This window comes from Staurois parvus, unplaced genomic scaffold (genome assembly GCF_062004578.1).
Source record: "Staurois parvus isolate SC_StPar_1 unplaced genomic scaffold, SC_StPar_1.0 ptg000432l, whole genome shotgun sequence".
In the NCBI taxonomy this organism is placed as follows: domain Eukaryota; kingdom Metazoa; phylum Chordata; class Amphibia; order Anura; family Ranidae; genus Staurois; species Staurois parvus.
The window spans coordinates 13239644-13258934 of record NW_028318228.1 but is presented as its reverse complement, the minus strand read 5'-3'; the positions used below and the strand labels follow the sequence as shown (position 1 = coordinate 13258934).

General features: G+C 44.0%; 1 long non-coding RNA gene across 1 annotated transcript; it reads left to right on the top strand.

Annotated features, from left to right (window-relative positions):
- The first annotated feature begins 2003 nt into the window (after nucleotides 1-2003).
- Nucleotides 2004-6547, top strand: LOC149454397 (uncharacterized). Its single transcript, XR_016314219.1, has 2 exons — nucleotides 2004-2095; nucleotides 6269-6547. It is a non-coding gene; the product is annotated as an uncharacterized LOC149454397 (long non-coding RNA).
- Nucleotides 6548-19291: the final 12744 nt, after the last annotated feature.

The window sequence follows — 19291 nt, the reverse complement described above, 5'->3', positions numbered from 1 at the left end:
GCTTTGTACGATTTGCAGCGGTCACATGTGAAAGCAGCAGAGAGCTCATTTCTATTAAGCCATCTTCCCTTACTCAGTCTCTGTCTTTCCCATGGTCATTAGTACTCATTCTGCCTTGGGACAGCCTTTCTCAACTTTTTAACCATGAAGGAACCCTTCAAATAACTTTTTGGTCTCGGGGAACCCCTGCTAATAATTACTATATTACATTAGTGCAGGGACAGATTGAGAACTCATGGGGCCCCCGGGCAATAGGGGATCACGGGACCCGTGTCCTTGCCCAAACTCAAAAATGCCTATGAAAAAGGTACCAGGGGCTTCTCATGAGGCCCCCTACTGACCCCGGGCCCTCGGGCAGTGCCCGAGTTTCCAAATGGTCAGTCCGCCCCTGCATTAGTGTGATGGTCACTGGGAACAATGCTCCTTTCACTTCATTGGAAAACATGCCCTCCTTACATATAACTAAACCCATCATTGGTGTCTGTAATTACTTATCTAAGAGGCTTGTGGGTAGGTGCAGCGTGGTGTGGCGGCAGAAAACACTCTGGGTCCAGTTGCAAATAACAATACTTGTATTGAAGAAACAGCCCAAATATACACAACAACCCAGAAGGAAGACACTAAGCTGGGAAATACTGATGCACCAACATTGTCTGTCTCTAGGAGCACAATGCGGCTTGGCCAGTCTAAGCCCAACAGGGAGGATTCTGCTGTAGGGTGGCGTGTCCCTAGCATGTCCCTAACCTTTCCCTGCCACTACTCACTTTCCCTTTCAGGCTGTTGCTCTGTCCCTACACCATCTACTCACAAAAATACCCTCCGAAGCCTCAGGACAGGTACTTAAAAAGGGTCTGCCGATCCAAGATGGCCACTAGGGTCACCTGTATGCAGTTTAACCAACTAGACCTGGGCAGGTGATCAGTTTTTTCTAACCAACTAGAATGTTGCCTTAGGGGACCACGTTTCTCTCGACTTCCTCTTTAGCTGTAGTACCACTTCAGCCGAGTGCTACCTGCAGTGGAGAAACTGAGACTGCACCTGCTTACAGGCTGAAATTGTTCATAGCTCAAGGAACCCCTGGCATCCTTTTGAGGAACCCTAGGATTCCATGGAACCCTGATTGAGAAGCTCCACCTTAGGCTATCAGTGTCCAGCTCACAACTTCTTGCATGTAGTTTTTGAGATAGGATCACTGCAGCTCACCTCTGCTTTAGTACACTTCTCCCAAGTTCTCCAAGGGGATATCCTCATTTCAGGGAACACTTGGCCTGGCCTGAAAGGCCCTATGCAACCCGCTCTAGCCTTCGCCGGTATAAGAGATAGGATGACTTAAGCCCCGGCTTTTCTGAGTGCAAGTCAACCTCACCCTGTCCTCCAGACCTATACAGGGCCTCTATTTACTGACTTGCTGACTACATATGCATGCTGGTGGGTTTTCTTGCTCTTCTCTCAACCTGGCTTAAATATAGGCACTGACTCACCCATGAAAACACTACAAGAGGGCTCTAGCTATAAGGGACCTAGCACCTGATTACACTATATTCTGTTGCCACAAGCTATTCTGGGACAGAGCCACCCAGTGGCAGACTAGTTAACTGCACCTGCTTAACAAGAAAAAGAGCGGAAGATGCCTCTAAGTGCAGTATTGACAATTTATTCAGTAAACAATGGAAAATTTGCACTTACAAGATAAACGGTTAAAAAGACTCATCGTGTGGTAATTAGATCCAGGTGGGACATCCAGCCGTCTAGCAGCAAACTATGTCTATAGGATCAGGAAGTAGAGACCAGGTTGTGCCTGTGCATCAAAAATGAAGCTTGGAGAGCAGAATCAGATGTAGCAGGTGAAGGTGGCAGTAATGCATTTTGGAGCATGCTCAATAGGCTCCTTCTTCAGAGGTCTGAAGAAGGAGCCTATTGAGCATGCTCCAAAATGCATTACCGCCCCCTTCACCTGCTCCAAGCTTCATTTTTGATGCACAGGCATATCCTGGTCTCTACTTCCTGATCCTAAAGGCATAGTCTGCTGCTGGACGGCTGGATGTCCCACCTGGATCTAATTACTACACGATGAGTCTTTTTAACCGATTATCTTGTAAGTGCAAATTTTCCATTGTTTACTGAATAAATTGTCAATACTGCACTTAGAGGCACGATCCTCTCTTTATCTTGTTACTGCATTAGAGCCTTGCTTCCACTCCAAGAAGAGCTGCCTAAGTGTTACTGCTTCCATCCATCCATCCCTGATATCCATCTGGCACCTTTATCTTACAGCTACAGAGGTTGGGCTCCAACAAGCGCACCCTATACAATATTCATTAACTGCACCTGCTTACAATGTGACAGTAGCAGCAAAGGGCAATGTACTTGTGCAATCCATCCACACTTAAACATTGGAGTCACATACATTGGGGATAAATGTCCATTTTGTATGAGACCTTAAAGTTACTGAAACGTTACAAATGAAAAAAACAAACTTAATACTTATCTGCTCTGTGAAATGGTTTCCTCCTTTTCTCGGTTCCCCCACTGGCACTTCTGGCCCCTGCTGAGTGCCCCTCATAACATGCCGTTTGCTCTGGGGGCGCTCGTGTACTGCTCGGCCCGCCCATCGCCCCCTCCTCTCTGGCTGTGATTGACAGCAGAGAGAGCCAATGGCTCCTGCTGCTGTGTCTCAGCCAGTGAGAAGGGAGAGACCCAGGAGAGCTAATGCTCTCATGCACAGCGCTGGATTGAGACCAGGATCAGGTAAGCATTAGGGGGGCTGAGGGGAGAGCTGCACACTGAAGGTTTTTTACTTTCAGCCTTTAGAAGCAATTTAAAGATGGTATGTCATTTTGTAGAACAGGAAGTGAAGGAACATTTTCCCACTGGGGACACAATTGGTTATAAAAACATGGCAGAGGTTCTAACTCTTCCACATTCTATCCACCTTTCCAACATATTTGCGTTTCAATGCAACATGCATTAATGTGTGTTGAAGTATGCAGCCAAGAACGCTACATTGCTGCATTTCAGTGCTTTGGGCAACCAATTTCAGTAACTAGAGAATGACAAACGCCCTGCACTACGCCCAAAATGAAAATAGTTAAAACTAGGTAACTGCATCGACTGCTATGTATGGTGAGAATTTAAGTTTTATAGATGGATTATACACTATATTGCCAAACGTACTGGAACACCCCTCCAAATCATTGGATTCAGGTGTTCCAATCCCCTCCATGGCCACAGGTGTATAAAATCATCACCTAGGCATGCAGACTGCTTCTACAAACATTTGTGAAAGAATGGGTCACTCTCAGGAGCTCAGTGACTCCAAGCGTGGTCCTGTGATAGGTTGTCACCTGTGCAATAAGTCCATCTGTGACATTTCTTGGCTACTAAATATTCCACAGTCAACCGTTAGTGGGATTATAACAAAGTGGAAGCAACTGGGAACACCAGCAACTCAGCCACCGAGTGGTAGGCCATGTAAAATGACAGAGCGGGGTCAGTGCATGCTGAAGCGCACAGTGCGCAGAAGTCGCCAACTGTCTGCAGAGTCAATAGCTAAAGACCTCCAAACTTTGTGTGGCCTTCAGATTAGCACAACAACAGTGCATAGAGAGCTTCATGGAATGGGTTTCCATGGCTGAGCAGCTGCATCCAAGCCTTACATCAGGAAGTGCAATGCAAAGTGTGGGATGCCGTGGTGTAAAGCACTCTGCCACTGGACTCTAGAGCAGTGGAGATATGTTCTCTGGAGTGAGGAATCATGCTTCTCTGTCTGGAAATCCAATGGTTGTGTCTGGGTTTGGCAGTTGCCAGGAGAGCGGTACTTGCCTGACTGCATTGTGCCAAGTGTAAAGTTTGGTGGAGGGGGATTATGGTGTGAGGTTACTTTTCAATGGTTGGGCTTGGCTCCCTAGTTCCAGTGAAGGGAACTCTTAAGGCATCAGCATACAATTTCATGCTCCAAACTTTGTGGAAAGAGTTTGGGAATGGTCCCTTCCTGTTTCAACATGACCGCACACCAGTGCACGAAGCAAGGTCCATAAAGACATGGATGAGCAAGTTTGGGGTGGAGGAACTTGACTGGCCTGCACCTCAACCCGATAGAACTCCTTTGGGATTAATTAGAGTGGAGACTGTGGACCTGGCCTTCTTATCCATCATCAGTGCCTGACCTCACGAATGCGCTTCTGAAAGAATGGTCAAACATTCCCATAGACAAACTCCAAAACCTTGTGGACAGCCTTCCCAGAAGAGTGGAAGCTGTTATAGCTGGAAAGGGCGGGTCAACTCAATATTGAAATCTATGGACTAAGGCTAGTATGCCATTAAAATTCATGTGTATGTAAAGGCAGGCATCCCAATACTTCTGGCAATATAGTGTAGTTAAGCTGAAAAAAAGCCCATCTTGTTCAACAAAAATAAATAAATAAATGAAAGAATGAATAGAAAACCTCCATATACACAATCCTATAGCCACAGTTAATTAGGAGGAAGGCAAAAAACCTTATGAAGCATGGTCCAATTTGCTCCAGCAGGGGGGAGAAGAAATTCCTTCCTGATCCCTTGAAGGCAATCAACTATTCTCTAAATCAACATCTCTTGTGTTATTACCTATAAATGTTCATATCCAGCTATATTTTTGTACAATTAGGAATGCGTCCAGCTCTTTTTTTAACCACTTGCCCTCCAGAGGATTTACCCCCCCTTCCTGACCAGAAATTGTCTTGCGTTATGGCGCTGCGTTACTTTGACAATTGCATGACAATTGTCATGCAATGCTGCACCCAAATTAGATTTATGTCCCTTTTTCCCATGAATAGAGCTTTCTTTCAGTGGTATTTGATTGCCTCTGCATTTTTTATTTGTTGTGCTATAAATAAAAGACCAACAATTTTAAGAAAAAAAAATATTTTTGACTTTTTACTATTAAACATGTCCAGTAAAAAATTTAAAAAATCTAATTTCATCATAAATTTAGGCCAAAATGTATTCTGCTCAGGGGTGGACTGACAACTCATGGGGCCCCCGGGCAATAGGGGATCATGGGGCCCCTGTGTCCTTGCCCAAACTCAAAAAAGCCTATGATAAAGGTACCATAGGCATCTCATGGGGCGCCCTACTGGCCCCGGGCCCTCGGGCAGTGCCTGAGTTTCCAAATGGTCAGTCCGCCCCTGATTCTGCTACATGTCTTTGCTAAAAAAAAATCCCAATACATGTAATTTAATTGGTTTACTTCAAAGTTATAGCATTTACAAATGGCGGTATATATACTGTGATTTTTTCTTTTACTAGTAATAGCAGCGATCAGCAACTTATAGCAGGACTGAGGGACTGTGGTGGGCATTCTGACACTGGGGGGAATTGACTTGGTGTCACTGACATTCCCAGTGACACCAATAAAAAGCACTGACACTGTACTAATGGCACTGGGCAGGAAGGGGTTAACAACAATCCACTGAGCTGGCCAGAACTAGCTCTTGAGGGAGTCTATTCCACATTTTCACAGCTTACCGTGAAGAAGCCTTCCTTCCTGATCCCCCGAGAGGCAATCGGATATTCCCTGGATCAACATTACCTATAAATGTTAGTATCCAGTCATATTATGTGCATTTAGGAAAAAATCCAGGACTTTTTTAAAGCAATCCACTGAGCTGGTCAGAACCCGTTCTTGGAGGAGTTTTCACAGCTCTTAGTGTGAAGAAGCCTTTTTGTATGTGGAGGTTAAATCTCTTTTCCTCCAGACATAAAGAGTGCCCCCTTGTCCTTCGTAATCACCTTAATGTGAAACTAAACTCTTTCAAACATTAACTATTTTTAATCTGTATGCTGCTAGAAATAATAAATACAATAGGAAGGTATATAGGAAGGGGCAGCACAGTGGCTAAATGGTTAGCACTTCCGCCTGGCAGCACTAGGGTCATTGGTTCGAATCCCAACCACAGCACCACCTGCCTGGAGTTTGCATGCTGTGCCTGCGTGGGTTTCCTCCAGGTACTCCAGTTTCCTCCCACACTCCAAAGACATGCTGGTAGGTAAATTGGCTCCTGTCTAAATTGGCCCTAATATGTGTATGTATGTATGAATGTGAGTTAGGGACCTTAGATTGTACACCCCTTGAGGGTTAGGGATTGATGTGAATGTACAATATATATGTGTAAAGCACTGCATATATTGATGCTCTATATAAGTACCTGAAATAATTAAATATTATATTTACTTTTTAACTTATATAACTTTTTTACTTATATTTCTTCATTTACTTCCTGGTTTCTAGCTTAGGCCAAAATGATGTCATACATCCCGGGAGCATTCATGAACATTTTTTTCTTTCATATGGAGGAGGGATTTTCTCAGTGAAGCACACCCTCTGGCTCTGAGGAAGAGGCAAGTCCTCGAAACGCATCAACCTTTTGGATGTCTATACTCCCTATTGCGGACTGTTACTCAGCGCGGTGTTGACCCAGCTGTTCTTTATGATGTGCCTTGACTATATTGTCATTTGTGAGTACAACACATACTTTATTTTTTATTAAACATTTTTTATGGTAATGCACTAGGCCTGTGCGTCCTCTGTTTTTTCTTTCCTCACTCTTGTCTGCATGCCTGAGCTAAGAGCAGATGGATTCCAGGAAGTAATTACTACGTGAATCATCTACCCTTACTCAAGATGGCCACGGTCAGACATGTGAGGGGGTGTTTTTATAAAGTGATTTCTTAACAAAATACAGCATGGAGACATGGATGGATGGAGAAGTTTGCTTTGACTATTAAAAATGAAAAACAGTAAACAGCATTCTCGGCTTGTAGTTTTTAGGTAGAGTTACGTTCCGCTTTAAAGTGTATAACTCGGCACCAAGTTCACTATGTAGACCATTTATGTGTTAATACATTTATACATAATCTTTCTGCTGTATATTACCTTTTACATTCCCTTGATGCTATGTATGAAAGCAGAACGACAGAAGAAGAAAGGACTGTTTCATAATAATCATCTTTATTGGTTACAGTTAAGCCTGTGCATTAGACATTGTGCAGGTTTTCTATAACAGTTGTCATAAATATGGTAATCTCTGTATGAGTGATACATCTCTTTTTGTTGTACGTTCACATTTCCATTATCATTAAGATGTAGTACTAATTGGACATGAGTGGGTATTTGTTTTTGCTATTCTGTTGCTAAATGCCTTTGACAATTATACGGTGTTACGGGGGGTTTTCCAAGTCTCTGCTCCAGGAGGAGGAGTGATAGATTCATCAGCTAGTGAGTTTAGCAATTACAGGTATGGGTAAGTAGTTGGTTCTACTTTGATATTATACAGCCGTTATACAGTCCACACAGTTTGAACAGAATTTTATAATATAAAGTGAGGTAGTACAACTACGAGACAATTCAAGGCAAAGAGGGCCTCGCTCATGGGAGGTTACAATCTAAAAGGGAGGGGCAAGAAAAACAAAAGGTAATAGCTGTGAGGGGATATATGATATACAGTTGCAAGAAAAAGTATGTGAACTCCTTGGGATTCCGTGGAGTTTTGCATGAATTGGGCATAAAATGTGCTCTGAACGTCATCTAAGTCACAACAATAGAACAACACAGTCTGCTGAACATAATACTACACAAACATTAGATGTTGCCATGGTTTAATTGCACATAACATGTAAACATTCACAGTGCAGGGAGGAAAAAGTATGTGAGGCCCTAGCTTTATGACTTCTCCCAGAGCTAATTGGAGCCAGGAGTGAGCCAACCTTTGCTCCAATCAGTGTGATGATATTGGATGTGTTGCTGACAGCTGTCCTGCCCTTAAAAAACACACACCTGTTTTGGGTTTACTGGTTTCAAGAAGCACTGTCTGAGGTGAACCATGCCTCGCAGAAAAGAGCTCTCAGAAGACCTACGATCAAGAATTGTCGACTTGCATGAAGCTGGAAAGGGTTACAAAAGTATCTCCAAAAACCTTGATGTTCATGTGTCCACGGTAAGACAGACTGTCTACAAATGGAGAAAGTTTAGCACTGTTGCTACTCTCCCTAGGCGTGGTCGTCCTGTAAAAATGACTGCAAGAGCACAGCGCAGAATGCTGCATGAGGTAAAGAAGAATCCCAGAGTGTCAGCTAAAGACCTACAGAAATCTCTGGCACATGCTAACATTTTTGTTGGCACATCTACAATAAGGAAAACATTAAACAAGAATGGAGTACATGGGAGGACAAAACGGAGGAAGCCATTGCTGTCCAAAAAGAATATTGCAGCACGTTTGAAGTTTGCAAAAGAGCACCTGGATGTCCCATAGCACTACTGGCAAAATATACTGTGGACAGATGAAACCAAGATTGAGTTGTTTGGGAAAGTGAAAAAAACACAAAAAACGGTGAGTGAAAATGAGAAATTCATGGTCTCAAATTAGACCCAATGTGATATAACTACACACAACAAAGTGCTCGCAAATTCCCAAATTCTAATTAGGATCAGTGATTGAACATGAGCTGTCCATCCACCTATTCACTACATTTGGAACATCTGTCTCCCAATGCTGGGATCACATGTGTGTATCACTCTTTTTTGATGGACAGGTCATGTTCAATCACTGATCCTAATTAGATTTTGGGAATTTGTGAGCACTTTGTTGTGTGTAGTCATATCACATTGGGTCTAATTTGAGACCATGAATTTCTCATTTTCACTCACTGTTTTTTGTGTTTTTTTTCACTTTCAGACCCCAGAGGGGATCAGGTCACATTTAATATTTTTTGGTATCACTAATGTATTATTATTTGTATACTTTTATGTATTAAGAGCGCTACACCAATTTTGTATTTTTAGCTCTGAGGGGATGAGTTGAAGGAGAAAGTAACCTCCTTTGGTAATCTCTTTCTTGAGCTAGACATGTTAGCCAGTTGCTTATTCTGGCCTAGAAAGGTGCTGCCCCGGACAGGAGGGTTTGGGTAATGTTATTTCTGGGGTTTTTAGTTGGCAGGCTTTCTTGGATTCGACCCACTGGTTCTGTCCCTGTAAAAAAGAACAGTGATCCAGAGCAGAGGACCCTTAGCCGTTGGGGTTTCTGAGTCCTGCACTGAGAAGAGTTCCGAAGTTCCTAGGGTCCTTGACCTGTAAGCCGCATTTCATTTCCGATGCTAGAGTCCGAGGTTGCTTACCATCTGAAGCCTTCCACTATGTAGGGGGACTGCTGGATCCTGTAGTCTGCCCTAAAGATACCAGCTTCTGGATTCTGCCAATCATGGACTAAGCCATGAATGAACAAGAATACTGGGGTAGAACACAAGCCTTGGATAGGTACTAGGGATGTAGGGGAAGAACTGTGTTGTACTTTGAAATGTGTAATGTTCAGATACTTTTTACTTTTATAAAAGCTTTGAAACTTTGTCCTTGCCTGGTCTGAAGTTACTAAAAAAGTGTATGCAAGTAATTGGCACACATAATTTACAGAGGTGGATCATTAGAGACATTGGGATATGAAGACAGAAAGTGGTTACTAAGGGTAATGGAAGCCATCAGTCAGTTCAAGCAGCCTGTTGTGAAGCATGTACCTGTGATAGGTGGGACAGCCTGTTGCAGCGAGGGAGTTGTTGTCGGCACTCTCTGTGAGTGGTCCGTCTCCTATAGCAATGAGAGCAGATGGGCATTGCAGAGGCCCCCAACCTGTATAGAGGTACGGAGTTAGGTGAGTGCATGTATGGAGCCAGCACTAGGTGAACGGCGGGGCTCCATTCTACTACTGAGAGAGAGGTAATGTAGTTACGCTGGGCAGGTGGAGTGGGCAAAGGTTCAGTGCATCCTTCCTAAATGCAGAATTCTACAGTGAAGGTGTACATCGACACGGGAATGCGAACGTTAACTAGAGAACAGTTTATTGGCTTAGGTGTACAACACAAAACAAAGGTACCCCATGTGTAAGATCCTGTTCAAGGTGCCTAGCAGAGCCAAAAATAACCCACCCTGGGGATAGGCCTACTTTGTGACCCAGATTTGGTGCCCAACAAGTAGGGAAAACATGGAGGAAGTACTACCAAACTACCCACCTGTCACCCCACGGCTTACAGATATTTTTTTGCTCTAAGGGATGGAACTAATTAGGTAATCCTAAAACAAGTTTAAAGAAGGTTTTGGGACTTACTAGAAAGTAGAAACAGTTTCTTGGTGAAGTACCCCCCATGGTCATCTTGATGAGGGAGGTACAGGAGCAAATGGACCCAGAAGCTAGAAGGCTTAATTGATGGTAGAAACTCAGACTCTGAAGAAGTGGTTTGGTAGTCCAGGCAAATTTCTCTACATGGGAAGCTGAGATGAAATTACCTGCAGAGATGGAATCAATGAAAGCTTCCGCTGTTACTATGGAAAGTGCAGGTGCTTGGACCAATATAACTATGCATATATCATACCCATGGGATCACCGGAGAGGGGGGAGGGTTCTGCCCCCAGGCTGGAGGCTGGAGGAAGGAAAGAACGGAAGCTGACTGAGGGAGCCCCACTGCCTTACAGTTCATCAGGGAAGGATAGCCTTCAAGTGGGGAAAGAAGCTGGTACAGTGAGAGGCCTGAACACAGTTTACCCAAGGCTACAGGATACAAGGACAATGTGAGTAACTCTAAACCCCTGGGACCTACAGGAGAGAGGGCTGCTAGGTGCTATACCCAAACAGTTCTCCCTGGGACAGTGCTTCATGCCTGTCTTGGAACCTCTTGCTCCATTATACTTTTCAAGGACAGCCAGGTGGATGGGCATTCCCTTACTGGGGTCTGAAGTGATTTCACATAGAGGGGACCAGGTGCTCCTCACAAAGACTGTGCTATTAATTTATTCAAGAGGCTGTGCCACTCTGGCTGGAGTAGAAAGTCCAGCATTCTGCCTTTTTGTACAGAATTAGGATGTTTGTACTCAGAGTTATTGCTGCTAGTCACGTTGGGCATCCCATGTACCCCTAAACCCTATCCAAGTTGTTTATCCCCAAATAAAACAACAAAAACAAGCTCATGCACTGGTTACTGACTCTGGGTGGAAGTTGCAAAATGCGTATTGCTTGGCTATGCAGGATATAGGGAGACCCAATACTCAACGGCTCCTGTGGGGATGGCACTACAGGTATTTGCATTGTTACATTGGTCCAAGCTGGTTCAATTAAACTTTGTAAAAATATCCATACCTGGAATTCTTTTTTAAGCTCTAAATCTGGCTATGACAACAGCTGGCTGGCTGGGCTTTAACCAATTCTCCGCTGCCCCATAGCAGATAAACTGGTACAGGGCAGCAGGGGTGCGCAAAATCACGTATATATATATATATATGTGATTTTGCAGCTCCGGGTAGGGGACAGGCGCGAGCCGGGCATGCGCCCCACCTGGGCGTGCCATTCACGGCCGTGGCTGTCAATCACTGGCCAGTGATTACCGAGGATGGGGAGGTGGGCTGCTTTGATTACTAACAGTCCTCCTCCCTGTTGGCTTGGACACACTGCTCCAGAGCATTGTGCTTATGGTGAAGCACACTGACACGGCCCCCTAGTAAAACACTCCCAGCACACAGTTAACCCTTTGATCGTCCCTCATGTTAACCCCTTCCTGCCGAGTGCCATTAGTACAGTGTCAGTGCTTTTTTAGCAAAGATCACTGTATTGGTGTCACTGGGGATGTCAGTGACAACAAGTCAGTTCCCCCCAGTATCAGAATGCCCACCGCAGTTCCGCAGTCCCTCTATAAGTCGCTAATCGCTGCCATTACTAGTAGAAAAAAAATTCCAGTATATATACCACCATTTGTATACGCTATAACTTTCACGTAAACCAATTAATTTACACGTATTGGGATTTTTTTTAGCAAAGACATGGAGCAGAATACATTTTGGCCCAAGTTTATGATGACATTAGATTTTTAAAAATTTTTTACTGGACATGTTTAATAGCAAAAAGTCAAAAATATAGTTTTTTTCTCAAAATTGTCGGCCTTTTTTTTATAGCGCAAAAAAAATAAAAAACACACATGCGATCAAATACCACCAAAAGAAAGCTGAATTCGTGGGAAAAAAAGGACATAAATTTCATTTGGGTGCAGCATTGCATGACCGTGCAATTGTCAGTTAAAATAACGCAATGCCATAACGCAAAAAATGACCTGGTCAGGAAGAGGGGTAAATCCTGGGGGGCAAGTGTTAAAATATAGAGATCATGACAAAATGGTGAGAAGAGAACACATACAACCTTCTTTTAACCAGACGTCAGAACCGATATTCTGCCTTTTCTCTATATAAAAAACGAAGCGACAATTCTCTCAGTTATGGCTGCAATCTTTCTTGGTCTACCTGACCTTGGCTTGGTATCAAGAGATCCCCGAACTTTCCACTTCTTAATAGGTGATGTAACAGTACTGATTGGCATATTTAAGGATTTGGACATCTTTATATGTCCTTTTCGATCTTTACAAAGTTCCATTACCTTGTTGCGCAGGACTTTTGACAGTTCTTTTCTGATCCCCTTGGCATATTATCTAGCCTAGTCAGTGCTTCCACGTAAGATCCAACAAACTCATTGACAATTTATACATTGACACTAATTGCAATTTAAAAAGCCACAGATGTGGGCAGGGGCGGACTGTCCATTTGGAAACTCGGACACTGACCGAGGGCCCGGGGTCAGTAGGGTGCCCCATGAGATGCCCCTGGTACCTTTTTCATAGGCTTTTTTGAGTTTGGGCAAGGACACAGGGGCCCCATGATCCCCTATTGCCCGGGGACCCCATGAGTTGTCAGTCCGCCCCTGGATGTGGGACATTAACCTCTAATTGGCATTTTAACCTGTGTGTGTCACCTTGTGGGTCTGTACCAAGGCCAAACATTCCAGGGTATGTAAACTTTTGATCCGGACCATTTGGGTGATTTCTGTTATCATTATGATTTAAAAAGGAGCCAAACAACTATTTGATAATAAATGGCTTCATATGATCATCATCCTTCAATAAAAGAGCATTTTTTTGTCATGATCAGTCATATTTTCAATATCAATGCCAAAATTTCACAATTTCTGCCAGTGTATGCAAACTTTTGAGCACAACTGCGTGTTTCCTGTCCCTTTCAACACTTCATGGTCCAGTTCCCAGTTTGTTTCTCTATATAAGACATGCTCGGTGTAGCCTGTGTTGCCTGAGCAACTTCCCAGTTCTCCGAGTTCCCGTTTGCCTACTATTTGCGAATTCATTGTCTAATTTCCCGTGTACTGACCCAGACTTTGGCTACCGTCTATGCTTGTCTGCCGACCACCCTGACCTCAGCTTGTTTCCTGGATTTCCTTCTGTCCCCTGCCACACATGCGAGTGATCTCCGCATCCTCTGTTGGGCATACCTGGGGTCTGTGACCTGGTTTTAGCTAGCTGCAAGTCCATCACCATCATCATGGTGAAGAAGCAGGGTTGGGCTTAGACTCCGCACCCAGTGGGAACTCCGAGCTGGCAATCTACAAGGGCTCACTACCACGACACCTGACACTAGGGACAAATGATCCAAGTAAAATACCTGCACTGTACTTATTAGACTCCAAATGTTTTATTCATAATGGTCAAGCTGTCTATCCCTGTATGTCTCAGGTGTTTAGCTGACGTTGGAACCTTTATCCTTTTTTGGCTTATCCAACCAAAATATACAAAATTACAGACTTTGTTGCCACTTATTTGAATGTGCACAACATCTGTAATCCAGCTAGGTGTTTGTTGGGGTTTTTAGAGGTTTCCAATGATCTAACTGCATGAAACTCCTGAATTTACTATAGTTCTATGCCAAAAAGGTGATAGCTCTCTGGTAAAAATCCCCAAATCCACCAAAAATAACTTGCTGGAGGAGGATTTTCAATTGAGCAAGTCCCTTGTATAATTTGCCTTATGGAGCCCGTGGCTGTCCACATAAGTTTAATAATATCTGATCTCCTTGGCCAAAAAATGCAAAAAGACATACCTTTGGAAAACTATTAATAGTTACATAGTTAGGTATAAAAAAAGACACACGTTCATTTTGATCAACCAATAGAAAGAAAAATCGAATAGAAAACCTTCATTCAGGGGCGGACTGACCATTTGGAAACTCGGGCACCGGCCAAGGGCCCGGGGTCAGTAGGGGGCCCTATGAGATGCCTCTGGTACCTCTTTCATAGGCTTTTTTGAGTTTGGGCAGGGACACAGGGGCCCCATGAATCCATATTGCCCGGGGGCCCCATGATTTGTCAATTCGCCCCTGCCTTCATTAACACAATCTTGTAGCCACAGTGGAACTGGAGGAAGTCAAAAAAATCCTTATGAACCAGTCAATTTTCTCGAGCAGGGGAAAAAAGAAATTTCTTTCCTGATCTCCTGAAGGCAATTGGATATTCCCTAAATCAACATCTCTGGTGTTATTACCTATAAATGTTCATATCCAGTTGTGTTTTGTGCTTTTAGATATGCATTCAGCTGTTTTTTTAAACAATCCATTGAGCTGGACAGAACTAGTTCTTAATGGAGTCTATTTAACATATTCACAGCTCTTACTGTAAAGAAGTCTTTCCATATATGGAGGTTAAATCTTTTTCCTCCAGATGTAAAAAATGCCCCCTTGTCCTTTGTAATCACCTTAAAGTGGAACTAAATTCTCTCAGTCACCATTAACTATGTTTAATCCTTCTGCTGCTAGCATTAGTAAATAGATAGGAAGCTATAATATATGTACGTTAAACTTTTTTATTTATATTTCTTCAACTGCTTCCAGGTTTCTGGCCTAGGCCAAAATGATATCAAGTACTACAGTGATGCTTGGATTTGATCCAGGCAAATGGACAAAATGGAGGTGACACACTTGGGTAGCCTCAAGGGAGAAACTCTTTAGAAGAAACACTGGGTCTGCTGGTTGCTTTGGATATGCAGACATGATGGTTCAAGCAAACTGTCACAAATTGGGAATCTGCTCCTGCTAGGGGCAGAATAGCTGACCAAGGCTTGGTTGTGGCAGATGGGGAAGACATCTTTGATTCACCAGAGCAGGAGAAAGGAAACGTGTACTTAGCAGAGATTGTTCTGTCAGGTCCCCCACTGACTGGAAGGACTCTTGCTATACAAACCTGCCTTCTATCCAGGGAGTTCGAATAGAATCATACTTGCCCCCCATAGAGGCTACACCTATGGACTCTGACGGACCTGAAGGCAAAGTCCCCACTGTTCCTTTAGAGCAAGGGTCCTCAAATTATGGCCTGCAGGCTGAATATGGCCCACCAAACACATCTGTCCGGGCTTGCCAGACCAGCCGGAAAAAGAAACCAAATAAATGGCACCAGCTGGCAAATAGCTAGGCTGCTTGCTGGGTCCTCAACCTTCCAGCCATCACCTTTGTCAGATGTAGCTGGACATCGTATGCTATCTAGAGTATCTTCCATAATGCTGATATTGTGCTTTATAAGACCTTCTGTAAAGAACTGCTGTGCCAGATTTGGCTGTGTTAAACAGGCACTGTTGCTGCCTTGTTGGAACTTTGTGCTAATACATGTTGCTGCATTCCTTGCCCTCTGTGTACATGCTCTCTATTTTGGGTATCAAACACCTGTCCTCACCTACACTTGGCATAGTCAGCAGGATATGCCTCACACAGCAGTTGGCACAGACAGGGGAGCAGGGGCCACCATGGCACCGTTAGGTGTGGCCTTGGCTCTGGTCCTCAAATGTAATGGGTCTAATATCTCACTGACAGAGTGGGAGGAGAAACTGGAGAGCACTGTTCATATATACGAAGTACCCACCTAGCTGATCACAGAACTGTCTATTAGCTCTTTGGAAGATAATGCCCGTCAAGCTATTATGATGCTACCAGAAGATAAACATGTTAGCATAGATCAAATTGTGGCACAGCTAGAAGACCTATTTTGGGAGAACATGACGCTGACTGACTGAGTTAAGATGCAGGTTTGCCTACCAAACATTTGGCCCTGCCTAAAAGCGCCCCTTCTGTGATAAGCTGTGGCGTCAGCAGAAGTAGGAAACTGATGGACACACAAAGTGGAAGACTCGGCACTACAATGTATGAAAAATTAGAGTGAGCCTGACAATGCTAAGTAACTAACAACAGCCAACATCCCTATTAGTGATACAAAAAAGACAAGACCTATGAGTTAGGAGAACCCCATGGGACTTTGAAGGCAGAGAGGTATAAAGCATACAACATGTTAAAAGAATTGTCAATCTTTATTTATAATAACAATAATAGCCACATGGCCAGTAAAAGTTAGGAAAATTGCAGCAACAAAATGTGATACACCAACTTGACTGACCAACGTATACCCATATGGATTACAGATACAAAAATGTAGATACATGTCTTGATTGGCAGTGGTGTATTCTTCCCATAACTCCCAACATGTTTTGGAATGATACAACAATGTCACATCAATGGAATATATATTCAGAATCAAAGTATGTTACAAGTTTATAAACAAATATATAGTATAACAGGCCAATGTATGCAAATGCCTCTACATATGAAAAAACGTACAATCAAGGCGTGTTGCAATGAAGCCCATTTAAATGAAGACAGTCCAAGAAGGAAAAACAGTGGAACCACCATCCGCCAGGGATCATCAAATTTATGGTATCCACACCTCCAAACTCCACAGGGCTGCTACAAGGATCCCAGAAAATCACCACCCATAGGTATGGCCAATCTATGTTAAATGCAAAAAACAGCTATAGTTGTTAGCCCACTGGCAGGTATAGATAAAGTATAAAGACTAAGGTCAATGGTAATTATAGATAAAGGGGCATTAATGCTGAGGTACAACAAGTCTAAGATGTATAACATGGGACTGACATCAGAAAATTAGATTATAAGCGGCGTGTCAAATAGATGTCAGCAAAGGGTATCATATCTCCTGACTGAATGGCATGTTTATTTAGAGAAGAGAAGGAAAGACATTCTTCTAAAATGGCCAATGTGGTCCCTGAACCAGGGAATGCACACCCATCACACAGGTGGAGCACGGTGCGGCGTTCATAATGGGATCCCCAGACATGGTGGTGCGCAGCATCACTGTGCCATGTAGGTGCACGTTGACATCATGCGTCGCCACGTCACAAGCTTGTGCTTGATGGCCGAAGCGCCGACGACCAGCGCATAGTGACAAAGGGAACATAGCCAGCTCAAGAGGGCCCAGCGGAGGCCCCTCCGCCAAAGCAGCCAACAAAAAGTGGTCCCCCCGGCTGAGAAACAGACAGGAGGGACCTGCATGTGCTGGGTAGCGGACCACGGAAAGAGGAATGGGGGAAAAATATCATCATAAAACATGCATGGGTGTGTGAAACTAAACACATACAAGATAAAATAAAGCAAACACGTATTAGGCATGTGCATACGTATAAAGGAAGTGGGACATACCAGTTTGAAATATTACATCAAAACAGAGACTGATCTTTCAAATAATATACAAAAATGTGTGGACATTCGCAAAGCTATACATAAATATCCCTCATGGAAGGCACATGAAGAAACCAACTAGACATAGTGTGCTAATCTGCAGACTATAGATACCCTGTTGGGATTGTTACATAATCAATTCTTATCCCCTAATCTGAAACCTTCTAAGAACTGTTTATAATTAAAGGCCTTGTTGAGGCCAGGAGGTTCAGTGGCGTTGAGAGTATAGATCCACCACAGCTCACGTTGGAGGAGGGATTTATTTAAATCCCCCCCTCTAGACCTGAAGTGGATCCTATCCAATGGCAAAAGCCATATGGTGGGGGTAGATGTGCCATGAACCAAAGCAGCATGACGCCCTAGTGGAAAATTGGGGTATTTTTTACGTATAGTAGCTAGATATCGATACATGCATCTCCAAAACTCTAGTTTTGTCTTCCCCACGTAAAAGCAGCCACATTTACAGGTGAGGAGATAAATAACCCCTGACGTCCTGCAGTTGGCATAGTGTCTGGGACGAAAGATCATCCTATTGGGGAGCCTAATGTGAGGTCTGATGTCTATGAAGGGACAGTAGGAGCAAGAACCACAATGAAATGTCCCTAATCTATTGTATGGGTTGCCTCTAGTATCTTCCAAATATTCACTGTGGACAAGTCTGTCACCTATGAAGGGAACCCTTCTATATATGATAGCAGGCTCATCGGACACGAAGGTTTCCACCGATTGTTCCATGGTGAGTACACGCCAATAGTTCTTCAAAATCTGCCTGTCCAGTCATGGAGCGGGCCTGTTTGTATGCTTTTTTTAAGGAAGTTTTTCTATTATTATTATTATATTATTATACAGTATTTATAAAGCGCCAATAGTTCGCTCAGCGCTGTACATTACAGAGGGGAACAGAACATGTGACAGAACAATACCAATACAATGCAAAACATGAGGGGATCGAGGGCCCTGCTCTTTCGAGCTTACAATCTAGGAGGGAGGGGATGGTGGCACAGGAGGAGATAGCTGTGGGGGATGGAGTGGTAGGAAGAGTGGAGGAGGTCGGCAAGTTAGCAGGGGGCGGGGTAGGCTTCCCTGAAGAGATGGGTTTTCAGGGTGCGCCTAAAGGAGAGGAGAGTAGGTGATAATCTGATGCGTTGGGGCAGGGAGTTCCAGAGGATGGGTGACACCCTGGAGAAGTCCTGGAGGCGGGCATGGGAGGAGGAGACCAGGGAACTAGAGAGAAGGAGGTCTTGTGAGGAGCGGAGTGTGCGTGCTGGGCGGTACTTGGATATTAGGTCAGTGATGTAGTTCGGGGCAGTATGTTGGACAGCTTTGTACGTCAGCGTTAGGATTTTGAATTTGATCCGTTGCGCAATCGGAAGCCAGTGGAGGGATTGGCAGAGGGGGGTGGCGGAAACGGAGCGGTTGGAAAGGTGAATGAGTCTGGCAGCCGTATTCAGGATGGACTGAAGCGGGGATAGCCAGCGGCGAGGCAGGCCAGTGAGGAGGGAGTTGCAGTAGTCGAGTCGTGATATGATGAGGGAGTGGATGAGCTGTTTAGTGGTTTCTGAAGTTAGGAACGTGCGTATTTTGGCGATGTTGCGGAAGTGGAGTCTGCACGAGTTTGTTAAAGAGTGGACTTGGGGCTGGAAGGATAGGTTGGAGTCCAAAATGACACCAAGTTCTATAACCCTGTTCCAGGAGGCATGATCAAAGAAGATCAGCCTCTTTACGTAATGATACATCATCCGAACAGTTGCGTCTCACTTGTAAATATTGGCTGTACGGTATAGACGTTATGAGAGGTTTAGAGTGAAAACTGGTAGCGTAGAAAATAGAATTCCCTGCAGTCGGTTTTCGAAAAAGTTTGCTAGTCAA